The sequence below is a fragment of the Echinops telfairi genome, unplaced genomic scaffold (genome assembly GCF_000313985.2).
Source record: "Echinops telfairi isolate 266 unplaced genomic scaffold, ASM31398v2 ScPeMD7_40;HRSCAF=151, whole genome shotgun sequence".
In the NCBI taxonomy this organism is placed as follows: Eukaryota; Metazoa; Chordata; class Mammalia; order Afrosoricida; family Tenrecidae; genus Echinops; species Echinops telfairi.
Genome location: NW_022103938.1, coordinates 1,582,740 through 1,596,851, shown reverse-complemented (window position 1 = coordinate 1,596,851; position 14,112 = coordinate 1,582,740). Strand labels below are relative to the sequence as shown.

The 14,112-nt window shown below is 42.5% G+C and overlaps 1 protein-coding gene across 4 annotated transcripts in view; it reads left to right on the top strand.

The window, feature by feature from the left end:
• LOC123521700 (zinc finger protein 615-like) overlaps positions 1 to 14,112 on the top strand; it is a 33,542-nt gene that overhangs the window by 2,781 nt on the left and 16,649 nt on the right. The window contains exons 2-4 of one of the 4 annotated variants that reach the window (XM_045290521.1): positions 11,150 to 11,297; positions 11,919 to 12,017; positions 12,311 to 12,373. The exons of 1 other annotated variant lie outside the window; for it this stretch is intronic. The gene's annotated coding sequence lies outside the window, so the exon portion shown is untranslated. The remainder of the gene's footprint in view (positions 1 to 11,149; positions 11,298 to 11,918; positions 12,018 to 12,310; positions 12,374 to 14,112) is intronic. 2 more of the 4 variants (XM_045290520.1, XM_045290519.1) reach the window with 2 other exon arrangements.

Sequence of the window (14,112 nt, the reverse complement as noted above, 5' to 3'; positions counted from 1 at the left end):
GGAGGGAGGGGAAAAAATGAGCTGATGCCAGGGGCTTAAGTGGAGAGGAAATGTTTTGAGAATGAGGAGGGCAATGAATGTACAAATGTGCTTTAAACAATTGATGTATGTATGGATTGTGATAAGAGTTGTATGAGCCCCTAATAAAAGTGCAACATTACCAACCTTTTCTATGTTGTTAGGTGTCAGCTTGTCCATTGCAACTTATAAAACCCGATATACACAGAATGAAACATTGCCCTGCCCTGTACCATCCTCACAAATGTTCCCATGTGTGAGTCCATTGTTATAGTCAGTGTCCATCCACTTAGTCAAAAACCTTTTTTTTTTTTTTTTTGCCTCCCTCCTGTTTTCAAGCATGTTGTCCTCCTGGCACTGGTCTCTCCTGAACAAATGTGGGAACAAAAGCAGGAGACGTCATAGGGGCCAGTCCGACAGCTGAGAGAATGATAGTGGTCATCACGTTCTGCTAGTCTGCCTTCCATGACCTGCAAATGTGAGAATATCTTGGAGTGGCCTATCTCATAGCCTTGTGTACAAGTCCTAGCATCCTTGCACAGTGTAACAGTCCAAATGCATTGAAGTTCCTCCTCAAAGTCCTTGAGTTGCAGGGTGCACACAAAGAGGGCCTATATAGTTCTATCACTGTTGCCAGATTGTAGAAACCAGGTGGTTTGGAAATATTCTGAGTTTCCCCATGCATGGGGAAGGAGAAGGGGCATGGGGGGAGTAATCCTTTCTCCAAATGTCGGTCTCCCTACCCTTTTGTTCTCACAGGATAAATACACAACCTGAGTTCGATAGTTTTTTCAGGCAGACACAAGTAGTGGAAAAACAAGCACAAACTGGGTTAACAAAGTTTGGTTTAACAAAGATTTTATGTTACAGGGATTTCATAACTGAGGGACACAACATCCTTAGGGGACAGGCTGGCTATGCAGGTCTTGGCTCTTAGGGAGGGGTGGGAGGAAGCCTGGGCGATTCAGAACACCCAGTGAGAACTGGGTCATTGGCTTAGCTAGTACCAATGAGAATTGTGCCTGGACACTATCACAGGATACACTGTGAGACAAGGTAGAGGGGTGTAGCTCAGGGTCACTGCTATAGATGGTTTCTTGTTAAGTTACATCTAAACAAACACATGATTATATTCCCATCATAAAATAATGAGGGGTTGACTCTACAAGTGCTCTCTCATCCCCCGCACTTCATTTTCTCAAACCTATGAGACCCGTGTAGCATGGATATTTTGGTGGTTCATCAGAAGGAACTCAATAGATGTGAGAACTTTGCAATGGATCTTGATCAGTGCTGCTCTGTCATTTAACTTTTTTTGCGTGTGTGTCAGGCACATTTGTACATTTATTGCCCTCATTCTCAAAACATTTGCTTTCTACTTGAGCCCTTGGTATCAACTCATTTTCCCCCTCCCTCTCATAACTTTTAAAGTACTATGAATTTGAGCTCGAATTCAGTTCTTCCCTCTGATGATGGATTATACTTTTATGAACGCTCTGACTACACAGGCTGATGTGCTTCTTCTCTTTGGACTTAACTGACAATTCATTTAGGTGGATGTTTGTCCTTCGATGAGCCTTTAAGGCCATAGACCCTATTCTTTCTCATAACTGACTGCCATCTAACCTAGTCACCCCACTTTGCCATTCACTTACATTGCAGTGATCCATGCACGAGGGATTGAGTATCGAGCAGCGTCACATCACAAGAACAAATTGTTCTTAGGCTAGGACTTTGACCAAGTGTAAGTTGAAGATACATGCATATCTCTAAGATATACATGTATTTATGGTCCACTTTAGAGGCACCATTATCAGCTTGAGGAAAAATGTAAACAAACTTCTATGGGGCATTTGGTATTTGTAAAACAATAACAACTTGGCCAATGGTATAATATCCAAATTCTTGTAATGCCTTTTAGACTAAAATACATTAAAGTTCCCCTCTATTCAGTACTCAATTGCCTGAACACTATTGAAGAAAACAGTAAGGTTTGATGTGAAGCAAAGTCAAAACCAAATAATTTGTCTTCTGAACTATGACACATCCCAGGCAGAAAAGGAAACATGAAAATGGCTAATATAAGGAAGTTTCAAGTTATTGATCATTGTGCAGTCTTAAAGCAAGAGAGATTTGAACCAATGTCCAAAGGCCCCAAAGTACATGGGGATAGTAGTCCTCTGCTGCTTCTCACACTTGGGTGTTTGAGCTTCAAGTCCAAAGGAGTATTTCAGGTTCTTTTCATCTGCATCAGGTGTGTTTAAGGGAAAGTCCAGTTCACACAGTGAAGTTCTCAAAATGAGTCTGATGGGACCTGTGGAGAAAGCTGTGTATCCAAAACAAAACAGCCCCTGATTTCCAAAATCCAGGTAGTCCGCACATGGACGGCCTAGATCACTAAAGAGCAGAAAAACAAATTCTTCCCTAAATGTGCGTGAATGGTAACATTATACAAGGTAGATTCACTCATTGCAGCATATACAAGTCCAGCACTTGTCTAAGGCTGCTGCTTTTCTGAGGTTTGTTAACAAAATGAAGTGAGATCACTCCCTTCAGACCTGCATTTAACCCTTTTCTTGTCATCGATTTTTATACTTTCTCTTAAATGAAACTTGGCTCTGCCTGAATTAAAGATCTCTGAAGGCAAACAGTTCACACACAAATTATTTTAATTTCTAAGGAAGCCAGGTAATTGAACTCATAGATCTCAGGGCTTTGGAATGTAATACTACAACTAGCGATGTTTTCTTGGGGAAACTATGAAACTGAGAATTCTGAGACTACAACAGGAAACCTACCCTGACAACACATCTCCACCTGCCTCAGAGCCTGGTTCTTGTGCCCACTTGATCATAAGCACTCCCTGTAGCCCATCCCTGAAGGTGAGGTTTGTGCCTGGGTTCACAATGACTTCCCTCACTGTGTCTTACACAGTATTAGATGGCCATGTTCTTCAACGTCCAGATTATCAATTTATAGATATAGCTCATCTTTGGCTCCTTCTCTGTAGGTGACCAGTCAGCTCTCCATGGAGTCTCCATCTTAGCACAAGCATCAAGTTATATATTGGGAAATCCACTGCAAGCCTTGTCCTAGAGTCTGGGACACCCAGGACTTCAGTGGTTACCGAAGGGGAATTCAGAGTCTATGCGGGAGAGTTTCAGAGACCTCCGAACCTGCCCCAAGTCTCCCCTAGGCTCCTCCAGAGTCATGTTTATACACTTATTTGATGTTAAATTGCTTCCATGCTTGCTTACTTTCACTCGGCTTCTCCATTCTCTCTGCTAGGTTAAGTTCTTGTTTGCTACCTGTTTAGTGTTTCCTGTGTGTATATGTGATCAAAGGTGTCCTTATTGCTGCCCAGTGTTCCCTAAGAACACCTCCCAGTAGCATCCTACCATGATCAACCTTGAGTCTACTATAACTTCATTTGGACTAACACAAGGATGGCTATTCCAATAAGCAAGGTACCCGGAGGATAAATTATATTGATTTATTAATCATGCTGAAGTAATTCCTGGTGGTTACCATTTAATCTATCCCCAGCCTCCTCTTTTTTTTTCTCAGTTCCCGCTCAGGACCCAGATGAGCCTGGAGACAGATAATTTGAGGTGTTGAAATTGGGGCAGATGGGGATCTCAGATCAGGCTATGCTGTATGGAAAGATAGTGGATCATTCTTGGTTGATGTTTTGTGTTTCCCGGAAGGTAAGAGCCCCTGGAACCTGGGCAGGGGGACCTGTCCTAGGCCAGGGACCCTCATCCAGTGGATATGTAAGACAGGCTCAGGGAGGAACACTGCCTTTTGCCTGTGGAAGCCTGTGGGGTTGAGCTCTAAGGTATTCAGTCCTGTGCCAACATCCTGATGATGAAACGCCCACTAAGGACGTCTTAGTTGCTGATGTGCCCACACCGAGGCTCACTTCCGTTCCAGGGTATATTGAGATATCCATGGGGCCGGGTGCCTGGTCAGCATTTCACAGGGTAGGTCAGAGAGGGCTTGGCCCGCTGTTGTTATCATGAGTAACTTTGAGGACTTACTTCTCCATGAGTGGAGAACCCCAGTGTGCTCTGAGAGGGAGTTCCTGGCACTGGACACACAGGCTGTCCATAGGATTGACATGTTTTCAGTTTGGGGGTGAAGATACAGCCCCACTTGCAGTATGTCTGGTGAGGTTAAGTCTTGGCTCACACCAATCTAAAGGATGCACGGAGCACATATTTTAGGGTTATCAGCTGACACTGCTAGAGGGGTGAGTTAGTTAATTGTGCCAGCCTGGCTGATAATCACATGTGGGGCTAATTGAAAGGCGGAGGGATAAATGGGTGGTGAGCCTCGCCTTTCTTGTTTTTAGGTCTCTTGTTTTGTGATGGTTGCACCGGGTGCAACTGCCTTAGCAGTTCCCTGCTTCAGTTTGCAAGATTGACTTCCTATAAAACATCCCCAAGGAGAAGCCGCATGGATCTATCCCGATGCAGCCCTGGGTGCTGGAACAGCCTTGTGGAGACCCCTGCTAGTGCTGAGATGCTTATTCGTTTACTGACTCAGCTTTCCTCCTGCAGTCGGCATCATTGCCTGTTTTGTGAGGTGGAAGACTTTGTGGACTGGTGTTGGGTTAATGGGTTAATGTTGGACTTGTGGGCTTGGGCAGCATTGGGTTGGGATGTTTTTGTGATGCACCTTTTCTTTACATAAACTCTCACTTATCCATGAGTTGCTGTGGATTTGTTTCTCCAAAGTACCCAGACTAATACAAGGGGGTATACACAATTCTTTCAGCCCTTTTCCTTGATCTGGGTACTGTGGGGGGAAGTCAGATACTTGTTGCCAGACTGCTGTCTCATCCCACCACTGGGGTGGGCCTGCTCCCTGCTGCTGGAGACAATGGACTATTCTCTGAAGCTTGGGACCATTAGCTTGGTTCCTGTAGGAGGGGTTTGCACCCTACTGATAATAGTTCCTATGGAGACCCAGAGACCACCCCCTAGACCACCCTCTCATTACTGGGTACCCTATAGTGTAACCCCTCCCTGTGATGTATGTCTCTACCTGTAATTAGTGGGCTGGCATGCCCCCAAAAGGTATATAGGCATGGATCAGCAATCGAGAGCTCTCGAACCTCTCGGACTCTGACCTCCCTGACTCTCTTCCCCCTCTCCCTTGTTCCCTTTCCCTCCTTCCCTTCCCCCTCTCTCCACGTGGACCACTAAGCTGGGCTGAGGTGAGCAATGTTGCCATGTAACGTGTCTGACTGTATTATTGTAATATCTCTCATGCTCTCGATGACTTTAATATAATACTTATATATCTCAACCGTACAATTGTAATTACTGAATCCAAGTAGTAGTATTAGGAGTATTAGCGGTGGGGGCTGGTCCCCTACCTCCCTCTATCAGCGCCAATTTTTTAATTTAATACTATAGGGTATAAGGCTAATGTTAGTTTTGAAAAATGGATACAGTGGTTCCAATGTACGTACCTTCAATTTTCTGTCTCCTGCATCATTTGTGACATGGGTATCCCCTGGGAATGAAGGGAGGGAGGGTGTCCATGACATAATAACTAGTAATTGATATGCCTTATTTAACATGGGTTTCACCATACCTTTGAGGGAGAAACCAGATGAATTTGCATATACAAATTAGTAAATCAGTACAAGTGAGCCCTCAGGCACCTTGCTTATTGGGTAATACATCCCTGCAAGTGTGTAATAACAGAAAAGACTCCTTGAGGCCAGGACAGAGTAGAGGGTGATAGCCCTTGGACATAGTGTTGTTTATCATATAACATTTATACACCGCTTTATTTTGCCAACTGCCATGAATCAGATGCAAATGATTTAAAAGTTTACTGAAAATGTGCTTGTGATTACCCATTTTTCCTGTCTACCTACCTTCGTTCCTTACATTTAGGTAAAATCTGCGAGAGAAGACAACTCCACATAAGTAATTAGCAATGTGAATTTTGATGGGTTAGATTTGCGTTCAGTTTGGGGTTGTAGAGTGCTAGAGTCAGAGTATGTACGTAAGATTGGAAACTTGGTCCTGGGATTAATGTTCCCGGTTCAAGAGCAAGAGTCAGTAGATAGAAATAGAACATAAATGTCATGTGTTAATTGTCAGATGTTAGTGGACAGATCAAGGGCTTTATGTTTAGAGTTATCATGCCTAACAGCTTATGTTTGTAATTGATTAGGGGCTTATGTAGTATGGTATAAAGATGTAGAGTTATGGTTTAAACAGTACAATTTGGGAATCTGATTTCGGAATTTGAAACATTGGGTCATAAAATTAGGATTAAGGTTCTAGAATATATTCAAAGTTGTGTTCCTGATTCAAAGAATTGGGATAAATGAATTAGGCTAGTTTTAGAGTATATGGTATTAGGATTTGTTAAGAAAATCCTAATATTTTTAATTGATTGTGGGTACCAGGGAATTTTCAGGGTGTTAATAGACATTCTGGATGGTAAGGGGCTTTGCAGGTAGATGGGGTTCAGTGTTTCAGAAGATTGTCATTGTGTTGTAAAGCTGCTCAGTGTGTTAAGGAGTTGTTGATGAACAATTAATGCTTAGTGAGTTAAGTGCCAAAAGTTATTAGGTTTTGAAATGCTTTTATGTTTATTAGCCTACAATGTTTTTATATTTTTAGATATTTATAACATATCTTGAATATTTTATGGATACGATCATTAATTTATGATTAGAGGAATTTTTATTTCTTTTTGGAAGCCTCTTCCTTAAAAAAATCTCATTCTGATTGTGGTAGTTAGAAATTCAGTCAATTTTTAATATCATTGGTGAAAGTGGATATTTATGTTCTTTTTTTAAGGTGGGGTGATGTTTTTCTCTGTCTTCTGAGTCTGACATTTTGACTTTATTTTTTAAGAATGTATATTAGCATATTAACATATTGAACTATATCTGTTTTATGTTAGATTTATGGAGTTTTTTTTTCTTAAAATGAAAAGCCTTTGACTTTGTTTAGTGTGTTTTATGTGTCTATTTAGATAATTCTTTTTTTTACGTTAATTGCTATATTACAGTGCTTTTTAAAAAATCATTTTATTGGGGGCTCATACAACTCTTATAACAATCCATACCTACATCAGTTATGTCAAGCACATCTGTACATTCGTTGTCCTCATTATTCTCAAAACATTTGCTCTCCACCCAAACCCCTGGCATCAGCTCCTCATTTTTCCTCCTCCTTCCCCCCTCCCTCCACCCCCATGAACCCTTGATAATGTATAAATTATTATCTTGTCATATCTTAACACTGTCTGATGTCTCCCTTCACCTACTTTTCTGTTGTCCATTCCCAAGGGAGGAGGTTATATGTAGATCCTTTTTACCCCACCACCTTCCACCCTCCTGGTATCACCACTCTTGGCTCTGGTCTTAAAGGGATCATCTGTCCTGGATTCCCTGTGTTTCCAGTTCCTGTCTGTACCAGTGTACATCCTCTGGGCTAGCCAGATTTGTAAGGTAGAATTAGGATCATTATAGTGGGGCGGGGAGGAAGCATTTAGGAACTAGAGGAAAGTTGTATGTTTAGGAACTAGAGGAAAGTTGTATGTTTCATCATTGCTACACTGCACCCTGACTGGCTTGTCTCCTCCCGGTGACCCTTCTGTAAATAGCCTACAGATGGGTCTTGGGTTCCCAAACTGCACTCCCCCTCATTCACAATGATTTGATGTTTTGTTATTTGATGTCTGATACCTGATCCATTTGACACCTCCTGATCACACAGGCTGGTGTGCTTCTTCCTTGTGGGCTTTGTTGCTTCTGAGCTAGATGGCCGCTTGTTTACCTTCAAGCCTTTAAGACCCCAGACACTCTATCTTTTGATAGCCAGGCACCATCAGCTTTCTTCACCACATTTGCTTATGCACCCATTTGTCTTGAGCAATCGTATCAGGGAGGTGAGCACACAATGATATGATTTTTTGTTCTTTGATGCCTGATAATTGATCCTTTCGGCACCTCATGATCACACAGGCTGGTGTGCTTCTTCCATGTGGGCTTTGTTGCTTCTGAGCTAGATGGCTGCTTGTTTACCTTCAAGTTTTAAGACCCTAGATCCTATAGCTTTTGATAGCCAGGCTCCATCAGCTTTCTTCACCACATTTGCTTATGCACCTGCTTTGTCTTCAGCGATTGTGTTGGGAAGGTGAGCATCATGGAATGCCAGCTTAATAGAACAAAGTATTCTTGCATTGAGGGAGTACTTGAGTGGAGGCCCAATGTCCATCTGCTACCTTAATACTAAGCCTAGAAATATATACACATAGACCTTTTTCCCCATCATATATAAGTATATTTACAAAGAAGTTTTTCATGTAGATCCACTATCAGTTTTCTTGAAGTATCATTATCTGACCTTAGTATCAGGTTAGTACTGGTCTCATAGAAAATGTTAGTAAGTGTACTCTCACAACCATGGTTATGTTTGCACTCAGTAACTTGCACTTAAACAACAAACATAAAGTGTTTGTTCATTCTGTGTGAATACTCTGGTGTCTAGCCATCAGAATCTTCAACTTTAATCAGTCTTCAGTTAGCCTTGAACTTTCTCATGGAATTTAATTTTGATTCAGTTGATTATAGACCTTCTGAGGATCCTAAAACCCACTCAACTCTCAATAGATCACTAGCTCTGGCTGGATCCTCTGGACTTGCAGCTGATCCCTTATGGTAGAAGGATAAATGATTTACACTTCTCTTGACAAATAGTCACTCACATTTGAGCCCAAGTTTGGGAAATACTCTGCAATAAGACATTCTGGCTTAGAGGATTTCCTTCATGTCACCTCCAGGAGAATGGTGTAAATCAGTGAGGGACAGAAATTCCTCAGTGATTTTGTAATCGCTTTGTTTTATTTATATATCTATATATATACATATATACACAGAGGATGCCCATTGCTTCTTTTTAATAAGAGAGCTTATGTTCCAGCAGCAAATGTCACATGAAAGGTTTGGCATCTGTTACCATGGAAATAACTTTTGTAAACATAACTAACACACTAGTATTTTGTGCATGTCTTGGGTATTGATTAGTGATTCCTGAGGTGGTGGTGGTTGTTAAGTGGCATTGAGTTGATTCCACATCATAGGGACCCAGTGCACAACAGAAGGAAACACTACCTTCTCCTCTGCCAGACTGACGATTTAGGATGGACCTATTGCTGCCCTCACTGTGTCAATCCATTTAGTTGTGGGATTCCTGTTTTTCACCGCCCCTCTACTTTACCACACATACTCTCCTCTCCCTTCTGACACCAGTGTCCAAAGTACTTAATATGAACTCTCACTATCTTTACCTCTAAGTCGCACTCTGAGTTTACTTCTTCGAAGACAGACTTGTTTGTGCTTTGGAATACTAATACTATTTCAGTAATCTTGGCCAGCACTACAATTCAAACGAATCGATTCTTCTTCATTCTTCCATATTTATCATACATGTGATGTGAGGCAATTGACGATAACGTGGTTTGGGTGAGGTTCTCAGTCCTCAAAGTAAGATCTGTTCTCTTCAACACGCTAAACAAGCTTACTAAGGCTTATTTTTCCAATACAATGTATCTATTGATCTCTTGACTGGTGATAGAATGACTATCACCACTCTGGGTTTTTTTGTGTGTATTTTTTGCATAAGCTAACAGTTTTCTGGAAGGAGTTAGAACTTAGTCAAGCTTAGATTCAGAATGTTGCTTGAGGAGGGGCTGGAAGCTAACCTTACTCTGCAACCAACCAATGTAAGAGCCCTGAGTTGAAGCCTGTCCTTAGGCCTGGTGGAATGGTGAGCCTTATATTCAAGGTATGCTTGATGACTCGGCAAGAGAGAATCTTAAAACAAATTGTGCTTTTGTTTAGTATCTTGACTTGCTGATTAGTTTTAGAGGAGCACTAACCTACACCCCTTTTTCTGTAACTACAAGGCCTTCAGAAACGCCTTGGGGGCAGCAAAAGGGAGGTGCCAATGATATCCAAATAGTCACTCAGTCTAATGCTTCCCTGGCTTATCACAGCATTGCCTCTTCCCACCACATTCATTTTGTTTTCCTGCCAAAGTAGGTTCCTGGTGGAGCATGTTTCACAAGCTCAAGCCTAGTAGGCATTAGCTTTTCACCTTCTCCCTAGAAGACCAAGAGTATGGATGGGACATCCTAGAACCCAAGCCAATAAGCCCTCTCCTATAGTTTGTGTTGTTTTCCATCTGTCAGCAAAGTTGGAATGCAGAATCTAGGCCAAGATGACAAAATGGTTGATAAGTCATCTCTTTCCTGGATCCATCTTGTACTTGTGGTGTTAAGCTTCTGCCCTCTCCTTGGCTCTTGGCATCACCCATCTACCTGCCCCTTGCCATTCCTTGACTAGAGACTGCAGTCTTTCACAGAGGCTTTAAAATTGGACAACTGTAAACAGAAGAGCTTAAGAGAGTAGCAAATATGGATTCCCCTGGTTGTTTTCTTGTTTAGGATAGCTCTGTCTTGGCCAAGGCACATCTCGGATGTCCTCTTGGTGTCCCTCTGTCTAGTGTTGTCCACCTCTAAAAGAAGTTTCTCTAGTTACAACACACTGCTGTGCATAAATGGGCTACCCAACCATAGGCATTTCTTCACACACAATAAATATTGTAAAGAATACCTGGGATACAAGGGGATTGGAGCAGGTTATACTTCATGCAAGCGCAGCATGGGTTGGAGTGACATGATTCAGCTTGATCACATTAGCCAAATATGTCAAGGGTTATGGTCTGAGATGCATTATGGGCTGGTGGAGAATGTTCTTCCTAAAATCTTCCTTTCTTCAATTAGATTTCTGGTGAAAAGAAAATATTTACCTTCAATGGAGTTTGAGAATTTTGAGGCCTTAACGACTTCCACTTTATTCTAAAAATAAATATTGTCTATATAGGATGTAGATCCAAAGTTGATAATGATATTTGAGAAATTAGTAAAATTGCTCTGTAAAGGTAAAGTGGGCTCCGTGTTTTATGCAGACACCCTCAGATTAGAGCATGCTTTTGATCCCAGGGGGTGGGGGCGGTCACTATTTAGCGCAAGAAATATAGGCCAAGAACCTGAAATGCCTTTCTCAACATTGACTCCTCTTTTGTTTCAGAACAAAGATTTGCCACAGAGAAATACAGTCCTGTCTAGGGAGCTAGAAATCTGTTACTACGGTCTTGCACATTGAAGCATCACAAGGCAGGATTTCAGCTTCTCACACTGGGTTGTGAACCAACTCCATTCATCTGACTCCAAGCAGGGTGAGCAACCCTGGGGTTCCTGGAGGCAGGGCGAGGTGGAGGGGCTTGCGGGGAAGCAGGAGGGATCCGTATTACTTGGGGTCTGAGCCCAGGAGGGCACCAGTGTACAAGGGTCCAGGCCGTCCTGCCTGTCAGGGTCCGAGGTCTTTGCGCACATCTCCATGAATGATAGAATTCACTAGTTAAGTAACCGTTTATAATTGTTTTAGAACTTAAGTACTGAGCTGTCCAATTTGCAAAAGGATGTTGGCATAGTGGTTATAGATTGAGCTGCTAACTGCAGGGTCAGCAGTTCAGAATTACAAGTCACACCTGGAGAGAAAGACAGGGTTTCTACTCTTGTAAAGAGCTACAGTCTCGAGATACCAACAAAGGGCAGTTCCACCTTCTCCTAACGGGTCCCTATAATCAGAATCATTTGATGGCAGTGATTTGGGTTTTAGGTTGGGGCTGCTGAGGACAGTGACAACTCAGTGTCCATTTGCTGCCTCCCCACTTTGATTAAGCCTCCATTGAAATCTTTCTGATTGTTAATCAAGAATGCAGATCATCTTCCCCTTGGGAAGAATGCCTTAGAAGTAGATTGCCTTTCCAGCCAGCCCCTCTCCACGGCCTGCCTAGGTGTATCCTTGATGGAGGTCACCTTACTGAGGACAGAACAGGGGCCATTGTCACGAGTCTGACCTTGACTGCCCTGTGTGAAGGCGCTGGACCAATCTTGTAAGTCCTTATGTCTAATAGTGTGCATATCCTAAACATGGTCCCATTCCTGCTGCTGCAGTGATGTATTGATCTACCACCATTCATGATCTGTGATGTGCCTTTTGTTTTGTGCCCTTTTATCCAGAGTCCTGACTGAATCCTCAGTTGTCATTTTGACCTTCTGCTAATTGCCTCCCTTATCCATATGATGTGTGTGTGTCTTTTGTTGTCTCCTAAAGTTTAATAAGTAGGCTCCTTTAATTACTATATTTGACATAGGGGTCACTTTTGTGCCCTAACCCTCAATTTAGGATCATAAATGACTCAAGATACGGTTCTTCTTTGGGACAGCATCTTGACAGCCATACCTGCAGGTAAGGTCAGGGCCTGCAGCCCCCTAGATTCTGTCTTATGGGAAAATGTTACAAAGGTCTTTTAGTCCTGCGGATAAATGCTCACTCCACCCCTTAGCATCAAACCAAACACTTAGCTCTGTGTAGGTTAGTAAATCTAGTTCCCCAGATAAGTACTTAGATGTACACCACTTCACCTACTAACCTCCTGCCCAGAGACACTCAGGTGTCTTGCTCTGTGGCCTGGGAATCCCACTGCTCTGTGTCGGTCTCTTGGTTCTGCTGCCACCATGTCTCTGTTGCTGCTCCTCCCCAGCGCTTTCTCTCTTGTGTCACAGCTCTGTCTTCTGGGTTGAAGAGTTTCAATGTAAGAATGTAGGATCCAAAGGCCCCTACTCCTGGCTCTTCCTTTTTGATGATAGTGAGATCCCAATTTCTGTTTCTAAAATAGCTCAATTAAACTTAACATGATATCCAATCCGACTAATCTCCAGGATAAGTTTTCAGACCGCTTATTTGTGCAGTCAGAAGCCTCAAGGGTACCTATCTGTTGTTGGGCAAGGTGCCCAATCCTCTTAAACCAAAAACCCCAAACTCACTGCCATCAAGTTAACACTGACTCATAGTGAGCCTATATGATAGGCTAGAACTACACCTGTGGGTTTCCAGGACTGTAACTCTTTAGAGGAGTAGAAAGCCATGTCACTCGTGGGAGAAGAAAGTACCATCTTTGTTTCAAGGAGGAGAAATTGGTGGTTTCCAACTGCTGACCTTGCGGTTAGCAGACCAACAGTAACCATTATGCCACCAGGGCTTCTTTGCCTCATTCACATTGGTGGGCGACAAACCCACATAAATATTTGGAAGGAGTTAAGGGGCCATAGCTAGAAAGACTATACATGTATAGGCCAACTGTCTAACTGCATTAGGTACTATAAGTAATGCTACATTAAAAACATTATTTGCTGGGATGAAACAAAAAGGCATGTAACAGAGCAGTAAGGGAAGCAAAGCAATGAACCCCTGGGGAATCCCAAAAATACACTTTGGGGACAGAGTGTGGCACCCCATCAGACTCTACTGGAAAACACTCCTAAAGGTCAAAAAACAGACCTGGAACTATTTATAGGCTTTTCCTTTTGTGTCATTGGCTTTTTGTTGTTATCTTGTTTGTTTTTTTGGGTGGGGGGGGCTTCCTTTGTTGGTTTGTTTGGCTTTGCCTTGTTTTTGCACTTATTTTTGTCTTTGCATGTCTATCTAGATAAAATAAGCAGGATAAACAATTTGGAGGAGAAAACAATGGGACCGATGGTTCTGGGGTCACAGGTGACAGGGAGGTGTGTGAGAAAGGATGGGAGTGTTAGTGGTTGTCAGCCCAGGGACAAGGGAACAACAAGTGAGTGAAAGTCGATGGAGAGAAGGGTGTATGATGCCACGTGGGGCTTAATCAAGGGCAGTGTAACACTGAGAAATTACTGAAACACAAATGAAGATCGAACATGAGAGTGGGACAAGAGGAAAGTAAAAGGAAATAGAGGAAAGACCTAGAAGGCAAAGAACATTTATAGAGTTCTGTATTAGTCTGGGTACAATAGAGAAACAAATCCACAGAAATTCATATGTATAAGAGTGAGTTTTATATAAAGGGTATGTACACATCAAGAAAACATCCCAACCCAGTGCTGCCCAAGCCCACAAGTGCAACATTAACCCATATGTCTGACACCAATCCACACAGTCCTCCTCCATCTCACAGAAGA